Source organism: Panulirus ornatus, chromosome 59, assembly GCF_036320965.1.
Source record: "Panulirus ornatus isolate Po-2019 chromosome 59, ASM3632096v1, whole genome shotgun sequence".
NCBI classification, from domain to species: domain Eukaryota; kingdom Metazoa; phylum Arthropoda; class Malacostraca; order Decapoda; family Palinuridae; genus Panulirus; species Panulirus ornatus.
The window spans coordinates 16,743,067-16,755,653 of NC_092282.1; positions in this window are offsets into that span (position 1 = coordinate 16,743,067).

Sequence of the window (12,587 nt, forward strand, 5' to 3'; positions counted from 1 at the left end):
TTATTCCATGTGTGGCGAGGTGGCGATGGGAATGAATAAAGGCAGACAGTATGAATTATGTACATGTGTATATATGTATATGTCTGTGTGTGTATATATTTGTGTACATTGAAATGTATAGGTATGTATATTTGCGTGTGTGGATGTGTATGTGTATACATGTGTATGTGGGTGGGTTGGGCCATTCTCTCGTCTGTTTCCTTGCGCTACCTTGCTAACGCTAGCTACAAAGCAAATTGATAAATAAATATATATGTATATATATTTCTTTCTTTCAAACTATTCGTCATTTCCCGCATTAGCAAGGTAGCGTTAAGAACAGAGGACTGGGCCTCTGAGGGAATATCCTCACCTGGTCCCCTTCTCTGTTCCTTCTTTTGGAAAATTAAAAAAAAAAAAGAGGGGAGGATTTCCAGCCCCCTGCTCCCTCCCCTTTTAGTCGCCTTCTATGACACGCAGGGAATACATGGGAAGTATTCTTTCTCCTCTATCCCCAGGGATAATATATATATATATATATATATATATATATTTTTTTTTTTTTTTTTTTTTTTTTTTTTATACTTTGTCGCTGTCTCCCGCGTTTGCGAGGTAGCGCAAGGAAACAGACGAAAGAAATGGCCCAACCCGCCCCCATACACATGTATATACATACGTCCACACACGCAAATATACATACCTACACAGCTTTTCATGGTTTACCCCAGACGCTTCACATGCCCTGATTCAATCCACTGACAGCATGTCAACCCCGGTATACCACATCGCTCCAACTCACTCTATTCCGTGCCCTCCTTTCACCCTCCTGCATGTTCAGGCCCCGATCACACAAAATCTTTTTCACTCCATCTTTCCACCTCCAATTTGGTCTCCCTCTTCTAGTCGTTCCCTCCACCTCCGACACATATATCCTCTTGGTCAATCTTTCCTCTATATATATATATATATATATATATATATATATATATATATATATATATGTGTGTGTGTGTGTGTGTGTACAGTAAACCCTTGATTTAATGGATTTCAGATTGAGTGGACCGGGCAAATGAAAATATATTGATTAAAAAAAGAATAAAAATTCGTAAAGGCCACATCTTTTATATCGCACTTGTTTTTGGTTTTGTTGGGTATAAACACTTTGTTTTGGTCTTATTCTGCCTCAAGCTACCATGTGGTCAGGTTGTATACAGAGAATTGTGACTTTATTAAATAATTTTGCAATACTTACAATTCAGTATGGCACCAAATGATAAAGGAGGAGTTAAAAGGAAGCGTGTGAACTATATATTGTATTACTGTCTTTTGTATCAGAAAATGGTCTATAGGTTATATTCTCGATTTAACAGACTTTTGGCATTAACGGACACCCCCTTCCCCAATAAGTCTGCCAAATTGAGGGTTTACTGTATTTGCTTTTGAAGATATGTTGAAATACATGAAGGCTCTAAAGCAAATTTTCCTGCTTTGATTTTCCCCCATGGTCTACAAGTTCATCTGTGATGGTCACGTGTCTGCTTTGTGAAACGTTTAGGGTAAACCATGGAAAGGTCCGTGGGGCCTGGATGTGGATGGGAGCTGTGGGTTCGATGCATTACACATGACGGTTAGAGACTGAGTGTGAGAGAATGTGGCCTTTTTTGTCTGTTTTCATGGGACTACCTCGCTGAAGTAGAGGGTGGTGATACTGTTTCATGTGGGGCAGGATAGTGCCGGGAATGGATGAAGTTAAGCAAGTATGAATATGTACATGTGTATATATGTATATGTCTGTGTATGTGTATGTATGTATATGTGTACATGTTGATATGTGTATTTTTGTGTATGTGTAAATGTTGATATGTATATGTGTGTGTATAGGCGTTTGTGTATATATGTGTATATGACTGGATGGGCCATTCTTTGTCTGTTTCGTGGCGATACCTTGCTGATGCGGGAAATGGTGATCAAGTATAATTAATGAATGAATAATACATAAATAGAATATATATTTCTTTCTTTCTTTCAAACTATTCGCCATTTCCCGTGTTAGCGAGGTAGCGTTAAGAACAGAGGACTGGGCCTTTGAGGGAATATCCTCACCTGGCCCTCTTCTCTGTTCCTGTGTGTGTGTATATTTATATATATATATATATATATATATATATATATATATATATTTTTTTTTTTTATACTTTGTCGCTGTCTCCCGCGTTTGCGAGGTAGCGCAAGGAAACAGACGAAAGAAATGGTCCAACCCCCCCATACACATGTATATACATACGTCCACACATGCAAATATACATACCTACACAGCTTTCCATGGTTTACCCCAGACGCTTCACATGCCTTGATTCAATCCACTGACAGCACGTCAACCCCGGTATACCACATCGCTCCAATTCACTATATTCCTTGCCCTCCTTTCACCCTCCTGCATGTTCAGGCCCCGATCACACAAAATCTTTTTCACTCCATCTTTCCACCTCCAATTTGGTCTCCCACTTCTCCTCGTTCCCTCCACCTCCGACACATATATCCTCTTGGTCAATCTTTCCTCACTCATTCTCTCCATGTGCCCAAACCATTTCAAAACACCCTCTTCTGCTCTCTCAACCACGCTCTTTTTATTTCCACACATCTCTCTTACCCTTACGTTACTCACTCGATCAAACCACCTCACACCACACATTGTCCTCAAACATCTCATTTCCAGCACATCCATCCTCCTGCGCACAACTCTATCCATAGCCCACGCCTCGCAACCATACAACATTGTTGGAACCACTATTCCTTCAAACATACCCATTTTTGCTTTCCGAGATAATGTTCTCGACTTCCACACATTCTTCAAGGCCCCCAGAATTTTCGCCCCCTCCCCCACCCTATGATCCACTTCCGCTTCCATGGTTCCATCCGCTGCCAGATCCACTCCCAGATATCTAAAACACTTCACTTCCTCCAGTTTTTCTCCATTCAAACTCACCTCCCAATTGACTTGACCCTCAACCCTACTGTACCTAATAACCTTGCTCTTATTCACATTTACTCTTAACTTTCTTCTTCCACACACTTTACCAAACTCAGTCACCAGCTTCTGCAGTTTCTCACATGAATCAGCCACCAGCGCTGTATCATCAGCGAACAACAACTGACTCACTTCCCAAGCTCTCTCATCCCCAACAGACTTCATACTTGCCCCTCTTTCCAAAACTCTTGCATTTACCTCCCTAACAACCCCATCCATAAACAAATTAAACAACCATGGAGACATCACACACCCCTGCCGCAAACCTACATTCACTGAGAACCAATCACTTTCCTCTCTTCCTACACTTACACATGCCTTACATCCTCGATAAAAACTTTTCACTGCTTCTAACAACTTTCCTCCCACACCATATATTCTTAATACCTTCCACAGAGCATCTCTATCAACTCTATCATATGCCTTCTCCAGATCCATAAATGCTACATACAAATCCATTTGCTTTTCTAAGTATTTCTCACATACATTCTTCAAAGCAAACACCTGATCCACACATCCTCTACCACTTCTGAAACCACACTGCTCTTCCCCAATCTGATGCTCTGTACATGCCCTCACCCTCTCAATCAATACCCTCCCATATAATTTATCAGGAATACTCAACAAACTTATACCTCTGTAATTTGAGCATATATATATATATATATATATATATATATATATATATATATATATATATATATATATATATATATATATATATGCACACACAGGTACACCACCGATTTTCCAGCACTCTTGGTTCCAAAGCCATCCCAGATTAACCATTTTGCTGGACCAACTGTGATCACATTGTAATAATTCATCAACACACCTCTAACCCACTAATTGTACATTTCCCATGTGTTTAAAGTATACCATGGATTGCTAGGAATTTGAATTGAATGTTAAATGTTTGAGCACCCTAAGATGGTAAGTCTGTCCTTAGATTGTTTGAATCCAGTGGCATACCTCGGGTATGGCAAGTAGGACAGGCCATGGGCGCCACTTGAAGGGGGGCGCCAGAGGTGTAATGGTGTCCTGGATCCAGACAATGATTCAGATCATAAAGATTTAGATTTCTTGACCATAAAAGCATATCTTTGGCATTTGGAATCACATTGATATCATTATTAGTTCAATAGTTATTAACAAAAATTTATATTTTCGTAATGGCATCATGGATCCAGGCAATGAAAATTTCATCAAAATTTATTCATACCTTTTGCAGAAAGTTGCTCACAGACAAACAGACAAATGCTGGTAAAAACATAATCTCCTTGGCGGAGGTAATGTAAATAGAAAATATTGGTGTCATATGTTTGGACGGGGTGCAATTTTAGTGCTTGCTATAGGTGCTATTTCCCCTAGATACGTCCCTGTTTGAATCCTGTGGGGTCTTCTTTGTCTTCTGTTGTTAGTGTTTTCCTAGGTATATATTGCCAGAATAATGCAGTTTTGTCTGCATTATACACCCACTCAGGACTGAGATGCTCATCAGCTACGAGTTTAACAAGTTCATCCACATATAGCTCCTTCGTGGTTTGCAGATCTACTTTATCTTTGATCAGTATGAACAGATTTTATGTTTGACACCATGACTGACACTCTCATATGTCTTAGAAGCCATAGCTAGGTTTAATTTAAGCAAAATTAGCTAAGAATCTCTCAGCATTGCAGTATCACCACCAACAAGTGCAGTGTAAAGAGTGTAAATAAGCACGCCCTACACACAATGCCATCTGTGGCTGCCCAGTAAACTAGTCTGGTGGTCATGGTAATTTCAAGTTCCCTCATGTAATTTTGTCCGGACTAAAGGAGGTGCCGAACCATCAGTTGCCTAAAATTCGGTGGTGTACCTGTATATGAAGATGAAATTGCAATTCAGTAGCAGTTCAGATGATTTTATTTAATGAGTGATTGTTCTATACTTTCATCACTAGATTTTTTCGTAGAGACAATCCGCCTCATCAGATGTAAACAATTCATAAAGCTTATTAAATCCCAACACCAACACAAAAATTCTATCTCTGCCATTCTTGCCTACACATTGGCTCACTATGTAGTCTTTATGCTACCTTGCTAATGCATGAAGTTGTGAATAAATATGAAAAAAATATATGTATATGATATCCCTGGGGATAGGAGACAAAGAATATTGCCTACATATCTCCAGTGTGTTGTAGAGAGCTATAAAAGGGGTGAGAGAACAGGTCTGGAAAATCACCCTTTTCCAAAAGAGGGAACAGTGGAGGGAGGCAAGTGAGGATCTTTTTCTCTAAGGCACATTTATCTGTTCCTGATGCTACCTCACTCTTGTGGGAAACAGAGAACACACACACACAAACATATATATATATATATATATATATATATATATATATATATATATATATATATATATATATATATATATATATATATATATATATCAGAACAAAGTGCATATGAATGCGCACCTTCATAGAACATACAAACCTCCAACAGCCAAGATCGAACCCAGGACCCTTATGCAATAGGCAGGAGCACTACCACTTTGTTCGTATTCATTTACCTCCGCATTGTACGGTTAGGTTTGGTAAAATGCTATCTACTGGCTGTGTGAACCTGATGGGAAATGACCGGTGTAGACCCTGTTGCTCACCAACGTGAGATAAAGGGTATTCGAGTACATAGTATTCGAAGTCATTTCCCTATTAGGGGCAATCATAGCTTAGCGGTAGCACTCCCGCCTGTTGCACAGGGGTCCCGGGTTCACTCCTGGCTGTTGGAGGTTTGTATAATATATATATATATATATATATATATATATATATATATATATATATATATATATATGTATATATATATATATATATATATATATATATATATATATATATATATATATATATATATATATATTTATATTTTAGTGTTTTATTTAATAAAAAAATTGTAAATATGAGTGTAAATAGGAAATTCATGAATGTCTTGTACATTGCTAGTATTGGTTCTTCCCAGAACAGGGACCAGTATTGTATAGCATAGATTAATGCATAAAAAATGCCCCTTGTAAAGCTTTGTATGGTGTCATATATAAAGTGCATAAGGCAGAATTTTGTATCCATTTCCCCTTTTTCAGCCAGGAGAGTATAAACGAACAAATGGGTAGGGACCAGAACACTTGCCAATTGATTGAATTTTCCAAAGAAAAGGAAATTAGCAATTATATTCACTATGATATGATATATTTTATTCATAAATATATGACCCAATGCTTTCAATTTTTGATTATCAGTTATCCATCCCTACAGAATACCTTTAGTATCTTCAGAAAAAAACTTTTTATTTATTTATTTCTAAGGTGTGTATGTACTGTCAAAGTAACAATAATTTGTATCAAATATTTCAATTTGGGAAGGTAATCTATACTGAAAATCATTACCATCACAAAATATCTCAGTATATATTCTTAAGAAAAATAAAAGGGACTGTAAAGAATATAGCATTGATTTTCCCTTTTAATCATATAAAACATTGAATGCTAATTGATGTACATTTGGTACTTTTTTGAAGGGCCAAAAAAAAAAAAAAAAATCTTAAGCGGTTTGGCATCTTGTCTGCTCATCAGATACATATTTTTATATGGGGTGTTCAGTGTTGTAAATGGAAATGGTGAAGAGCTTGTAGATTTATGTGCTGAAAAAGGACTGATGATTGGGAATACCTGGTTTAAAAAGTGAGATATACATAAGTATACTTATGTAAGTAGGAGAGATGGCCAGAGAGTGTTATTGGATTACGTGTTAATTGACAGGCGCGCGAAAGAGAGACTTTTGGATGTTAATGTGCTGAGAGGTGCAACTGGAAGGATGTCTGATCATTATCTTGTGGAGGCTAAGGTGAAGATTTGTATGGGTTTTCTGAAAAGAAGAGTGAATGTTGGGGTGAAGAGGGTGGTGAGAGTAAGTGAGCTTGGGAAGGAGACTTGTGTGAGGAAGTACCAGGAGAGACTGAGTACAGAATGGAAAAAGGTGAGAACAATGGAAGTAAGGGGAGTGGGGGAGGAATGGGATGTATTTAGGGAATCAGTGATGGATTGCACAAAAGATGCTTGTGGCATGAGAAGAGTGGGAGGTGGGTTGATTAGAAAGGGTAGTGAGTGGTGGGATGAAGAAGTAAGAGTATTAGTGAAAGAGAAGAGAGAGGCATTTGGACGATTTTTGCAGGGAAAAAATGCAGTTGAGTGGGAGACGTATAAAAGAAAGAGACAGGAGGTCAAGAGAAAGGTGCACGAGGTGAAAAAAAAGGCAAATGAGAGTTGGGGTGAGAGAGTATCATTAAATTTTAGGGAGAATAAAAAGATGTTCTGGAAGGAGGTAAATAAAGTGCATAAGAAAAGGGAGCAAATGGGAACTTCAGTGAAGGGCGCAAATGGGGAGGTGATAACAAGTAGTGGTGATGTGAGAAGGAGATGGAGTGAGTATTTTGAAGGTTTGTTGAATGTGTTTGATGATAGAGTGGCAGATATAGGGTGTTTTGGTCGAGGTGGTGTGCAAAGTGAGAGGGTTAGGGAAAATGATTTGGTAAACAGAGAAGAGGTAGTGAAAGCTTTGCGGAAGATGAAAGCCGGCAAGGCAGCAGGTTTGGATGGTATTGCAGTGGAATTTATTAAAAAAGGGGGTGACTGTATTGTTGACTGGTTGGTAAGGTTATTTAATGTATGTATGACTCACGGTGAGGTGCCTGAGGATTGGCAGAATGCGTGCATAGTGCCATTGTACAAAGGCAACGGGGATAAGAGTGAGTGCTCAAATTACAGAGGTATAAGTTTGTTGAGTATTCCTGGTAAATTATATGGGAGGGTATTGATTGAGAGGGTGAAGGCATGTACAGAGCATCAGATTGGGGAAGAGCAGTGTGGTTTCAGAAGTGGTAGAGGATGTGTGGATCAGGTGTTTGCTTTGAAGAATGTATGTGAGAAATACTTAGAAAAGCAAATGGATTTGTATGTAGCATTTATGGATCTGGAGAAGGCATATGATAGAGTTGATAGAGATGCTCTGTGGAAGGTATTAAGAATATATGGTGTGGGAGGCAAGTTGTTAGAAGCAGTGAAAAGTTTTTATCGAGGATGTAAGGCATGTGTGCGTGTAGGAAGAGAGGAAAGTGATTGGTTCTCAGTGAATGTAGGTTTGCGGCAGGGTGTGTGATGTCTCCATGGTTGTTTAATTTGTTTATGGATGGGGTTGTTAGGGAGGTGAATGCAAGAGTTTTGGAAAGAGGGGCAAGTATGAAGTCTGTTGGGGATGAGAGAGCTTGGGAAGTGAGTCAGTTGTTGTTCGCTGATGATACAGCGCTGGTGGCTGATTCATGTGAGAAACTGCAGAAGCTCGTGACTGAGTTTGGTAAAGTGTGTGAAAGAAGAAAGTTAAGAGTAAATGTGAATAAGAGCAAGGTTATTAGGTACAATAGGGTTGAGGGTCAAGTCAATTGGGAGGTGAGTTTGAATGGAGAAAAACTGGAGGAAGTAAAGTGTTTTAGATATCTGGGAGTGGATCTGGCAGCAGATGGAACCATGGAAGCGGAAGTGGATCATAGGGTGGGGGAGGGGGCGAAAATTCTGGGAGCCTTGAAGAATGTGTGGAAGTCGAGAACATTATCTCGGAAATCAAAAATGGGTATGTTTGAAGGAATATTGGTTCCAACAACGTTGTATGGTTGCGAGGCGTAGGCTATGGATAGAGTTGTGTGCAGGAGGATGGATGTGCTGGAAATGAGATGTTTGAGGACAGTGTGTGGTGTGAGGTGGTTTGATCGAGTAAGTAACGTAAGGGTAAGAGAGATGTGTGGAAATAAAAAGAGCGTGGTTGAGAGAGCAGAAGAGGGTGTTTTGAAATGGTTTGGTCACATGGAGAGAATGAGTGAGGAAAGATTGACCAAGAGGATATATGTGTCGGAGGTGGAGGGAACGAGGAGAAGTGGGAGACCAAATTGGAGGTGGAAAGATGGAGTGAAAAAGATTTTGTGTGATCGGGGCCTGAACATGCAGGAGGGTGAAAGGAGGGCAAGGAATAGAGTGAATTGGAGCGATGTGGTGTACCGGGGTTGACGTGCTGTCAGTGGATTGAATCGGGGCATGTGAAGCGTCTGGGGTAAACCATGGAAAGCTGTGTAGGTATGTATATTTGCGTGTGTGGACGTATGTATATACATGTGTATGGGGGTGGGTTGGGCCATTTCTTTCGTCTGTTTCCTTGCGCTACCTCGCAAACGCGGGAGGACAGCGACAAAGTATAAAAAAAAAAAATATATATATATATATATATATATATATATATATATATATATATATATATATATATATATATATATAAATATATATATATATATATATATATATGTATATATATATATATATATATATATATATATATATATATTTTTTTTTGCTTTGTCGCTGTCTCTCACGTTTGCGAGGTAGCGCAAGGAAACAGACAAAAGAAATGGCCCAACCCACCCCCATACACATGTATATACATACGTCCACACACGCAAATATACATACCTACACAGCTTTCCATGGTTTACTCCAGACGCTTCACATGCCCTGATTCAATCCACTGACAGCACGTCAACCCCGGTATACCACATCGATCCAATTCACTCTATTCCTTGCCCTCCTTTCACCCTCCTGCATGTTCAGGCCCCGATCACGCAAAATCTTTTTCACTCCATCTTTCCACCTCCAATTTTTTCTCCCACTTCTCCTCCTTCCCTCCACCTCCGACACATATATCCTCTTGGTCAATCTTTCCTCACTCATTCTCTCCATGTGCCCAAACCATTTCAAAACACCCTCTTCTGCTCTCTCGACCACGCTCTTTTTATTTCCACACATTCTCTTACCCTTACGTTACTTACTCGATCAAACCACCTCACACCACACATTGTCCTCAAACATCTCATTTCCAGCACATCCATCCTCCTGCGCACAACTCTATCCATAGCCCACGCCTCGCAACCATACAACATTGTTGGAACCACTATTCCTTCAAACATACCCATTTTTGCTTTCCGAGATAATGTTCTCGACTTCCACACATTCTTCAAGGCTCCCAGGATTTTCACCCCCTCCCCCACCCTATGATCCACTTCCGCTTCCATGGTTCCATCCGCTGCCAGATCCACTCCCAGATATCTAAAACACTTTACTTCCTCCAGTTTTTCTCCATTCAAACTTACCTCCCAATTGACTTGACCCTCAACCCTATTGTACTAATTACCTTGCTCTTATTCACATTTACTCTTAACTTTCTTCTTTCACACACTTTACCAAACTCAGTCACCAGCTTCTGCAGTTTCTCGCATGAATCAGCCACCAGCGCTGTATCATCAGCGAACAACAACTGACTCACTTCCCAAGCTCTCTCATCCCCAACAGACTTCATACTTGCCCCTCTTTCCAAAACTCTTGCATTTACCTCCCTAACAACCCCATCCATAAACAAATTAAACAACCATGGAGACATCACACACCCCTGCCGCAAACCTACATTCACTGAGAACCAATCACTTTCCTCTCTTCCTACACGTACACATGCCTTACATCCTCGATAAAAACTTTTCACTGCTTCTAATAACTTGCCTCCCACACCATATATTCTTAACACCTTCCACAGAGCATCTCTATCAACTCTATCATATGCCTTCTCCAGATCCATAAATGCTACATACAAATCCATTTGCTTTTCTAAGTATTTCTCACACACATTCTTCAAAGCAAACACCTGATCCACACATCCTCTACCACTTCTGAAACCACACTGCTCTTCCCCAATCTGATGCTCTGTACATGCCTTCACCCTCTCAATCATTACCCTCCCATATAATTTACCAGGAATACTCAACAAACTTATACCTCTGTAATTTGAGCACTCACTCTTATCCCCTTTGCCTTTGTACAATGGCACTATGCACGCATTCCGCCAATCCTTAGGCACCTCACCATGAGTCATACATACATTAGATAACCTTACCAACCAGTCAATAATACAGTCACCCCCTTTTTTAATAAATTCCACTGCAATACCATCCAAACCTGCTGCCTTGCCGGCTTTCATCTTCCGCAAAGCTTTTACTACCTCTTCTCTGTTTACCAAATCATTTTCCCTAACCCTCTCACTTTGCACACCACCTCGACCAAAACACCCTATATCTGCCACTCTATCATAAAACACATTCAAGCAAACCTTCAAAATACTCACTCCATCTCCTTCTCACATCACCACTACTTGTTATCACCTCCCCATTTGCGCCCTTCACTGAAGTTCCCGTTTGCACCTTTGTCTTACGCACTTTATTTACCTCCTTCCAGAACATCTTTTTATTCTCCCTAAAATTTAATGATACTATCTCACCCCAACACTCATTTGCCCTCTTTTTCACCTCTTGCACCTTTCTCTTGACCTCCTGTCTCTTTTATACATCTCCCACTCAATTGCATTTTTTCCCTGCAAAAATCGTCCAAGTGCCTCTCTCTTCTCTTTCACTAATAATCTTACTTCCTCATCCCAACACTCACTACCCTTTCTAATCAACCCACCTCCCACTCTTCTCATGCCACAAGCATCTTTTGCGCAATCCATCACTGATTCCCTAAATACATCCCATTCCTTCCCCACTCCCCTTACTTCCATATATATATATATATATATATATATATATATATATATATATATATATATATATATATATATATATATATATATATATCTTTCTTTCATACTATTCGCCATTTCCCGCGTTAGCGAGGTAGCGTTAAGAACAGAGGACTGGGCCTTTGAGGGAATATCCTCACCTGGCCCCTTCTCTGTTCCTTCATTTGGAAAATTAAAAAAAACGAGAGGGGAGGATTTCCATATATATATATATATATATATATATATATATATATATATATATATATATATATATATATATTCTTCTTTCTTTTAAACTATTCGCCATTTCCCACGTTAGCGAGGTAGCGTTAGGAACAGAGGACTGGGCCTTTTTTGGAATATCCTCACCTGGCCCCCTCTGTTCCTTCTTTTGGAAAATAAAAAAAAAAAAAAACGAGAGGGGAGGATTTCCAGCCCCCCGCTCCCTCCCCTTTCAGTCGCCTTTTACGACACGCAGGGAATGCGTGAGAATCATTCTTAATCCCCTATCCCCAGGGATATATATATATATATATATATATATATATATCCCTGGGGATAGGGGATTAAGAATACTTCCCACGCATTCCTCACGTGTCGTAGAAGGCGACTAAAGGGGACGGGAGCAGGGGGCCAGAAACCCTCCCCTCCTTGTATTTTAACTTTCTAAAAGGGGAAACAGAAGAAGGAGTCACGCGAGGAGTTCTCATCCTCCTTGAAGGCTCAGATTGGGGTGTCTAAATGTGTGTGGATGTAACCAAGATGAGAAAAAAGGAGAGATAGGTAGTATGTTTGAGGAAAGGAACCTGGATGTTTTGGCTCTGAGTGAAACGAAGCTCAAGGGTAAAGGGGAAGAGTGGTTTGGGAATGTCTTAGGAGTAAAGTCAGGGGTTAGT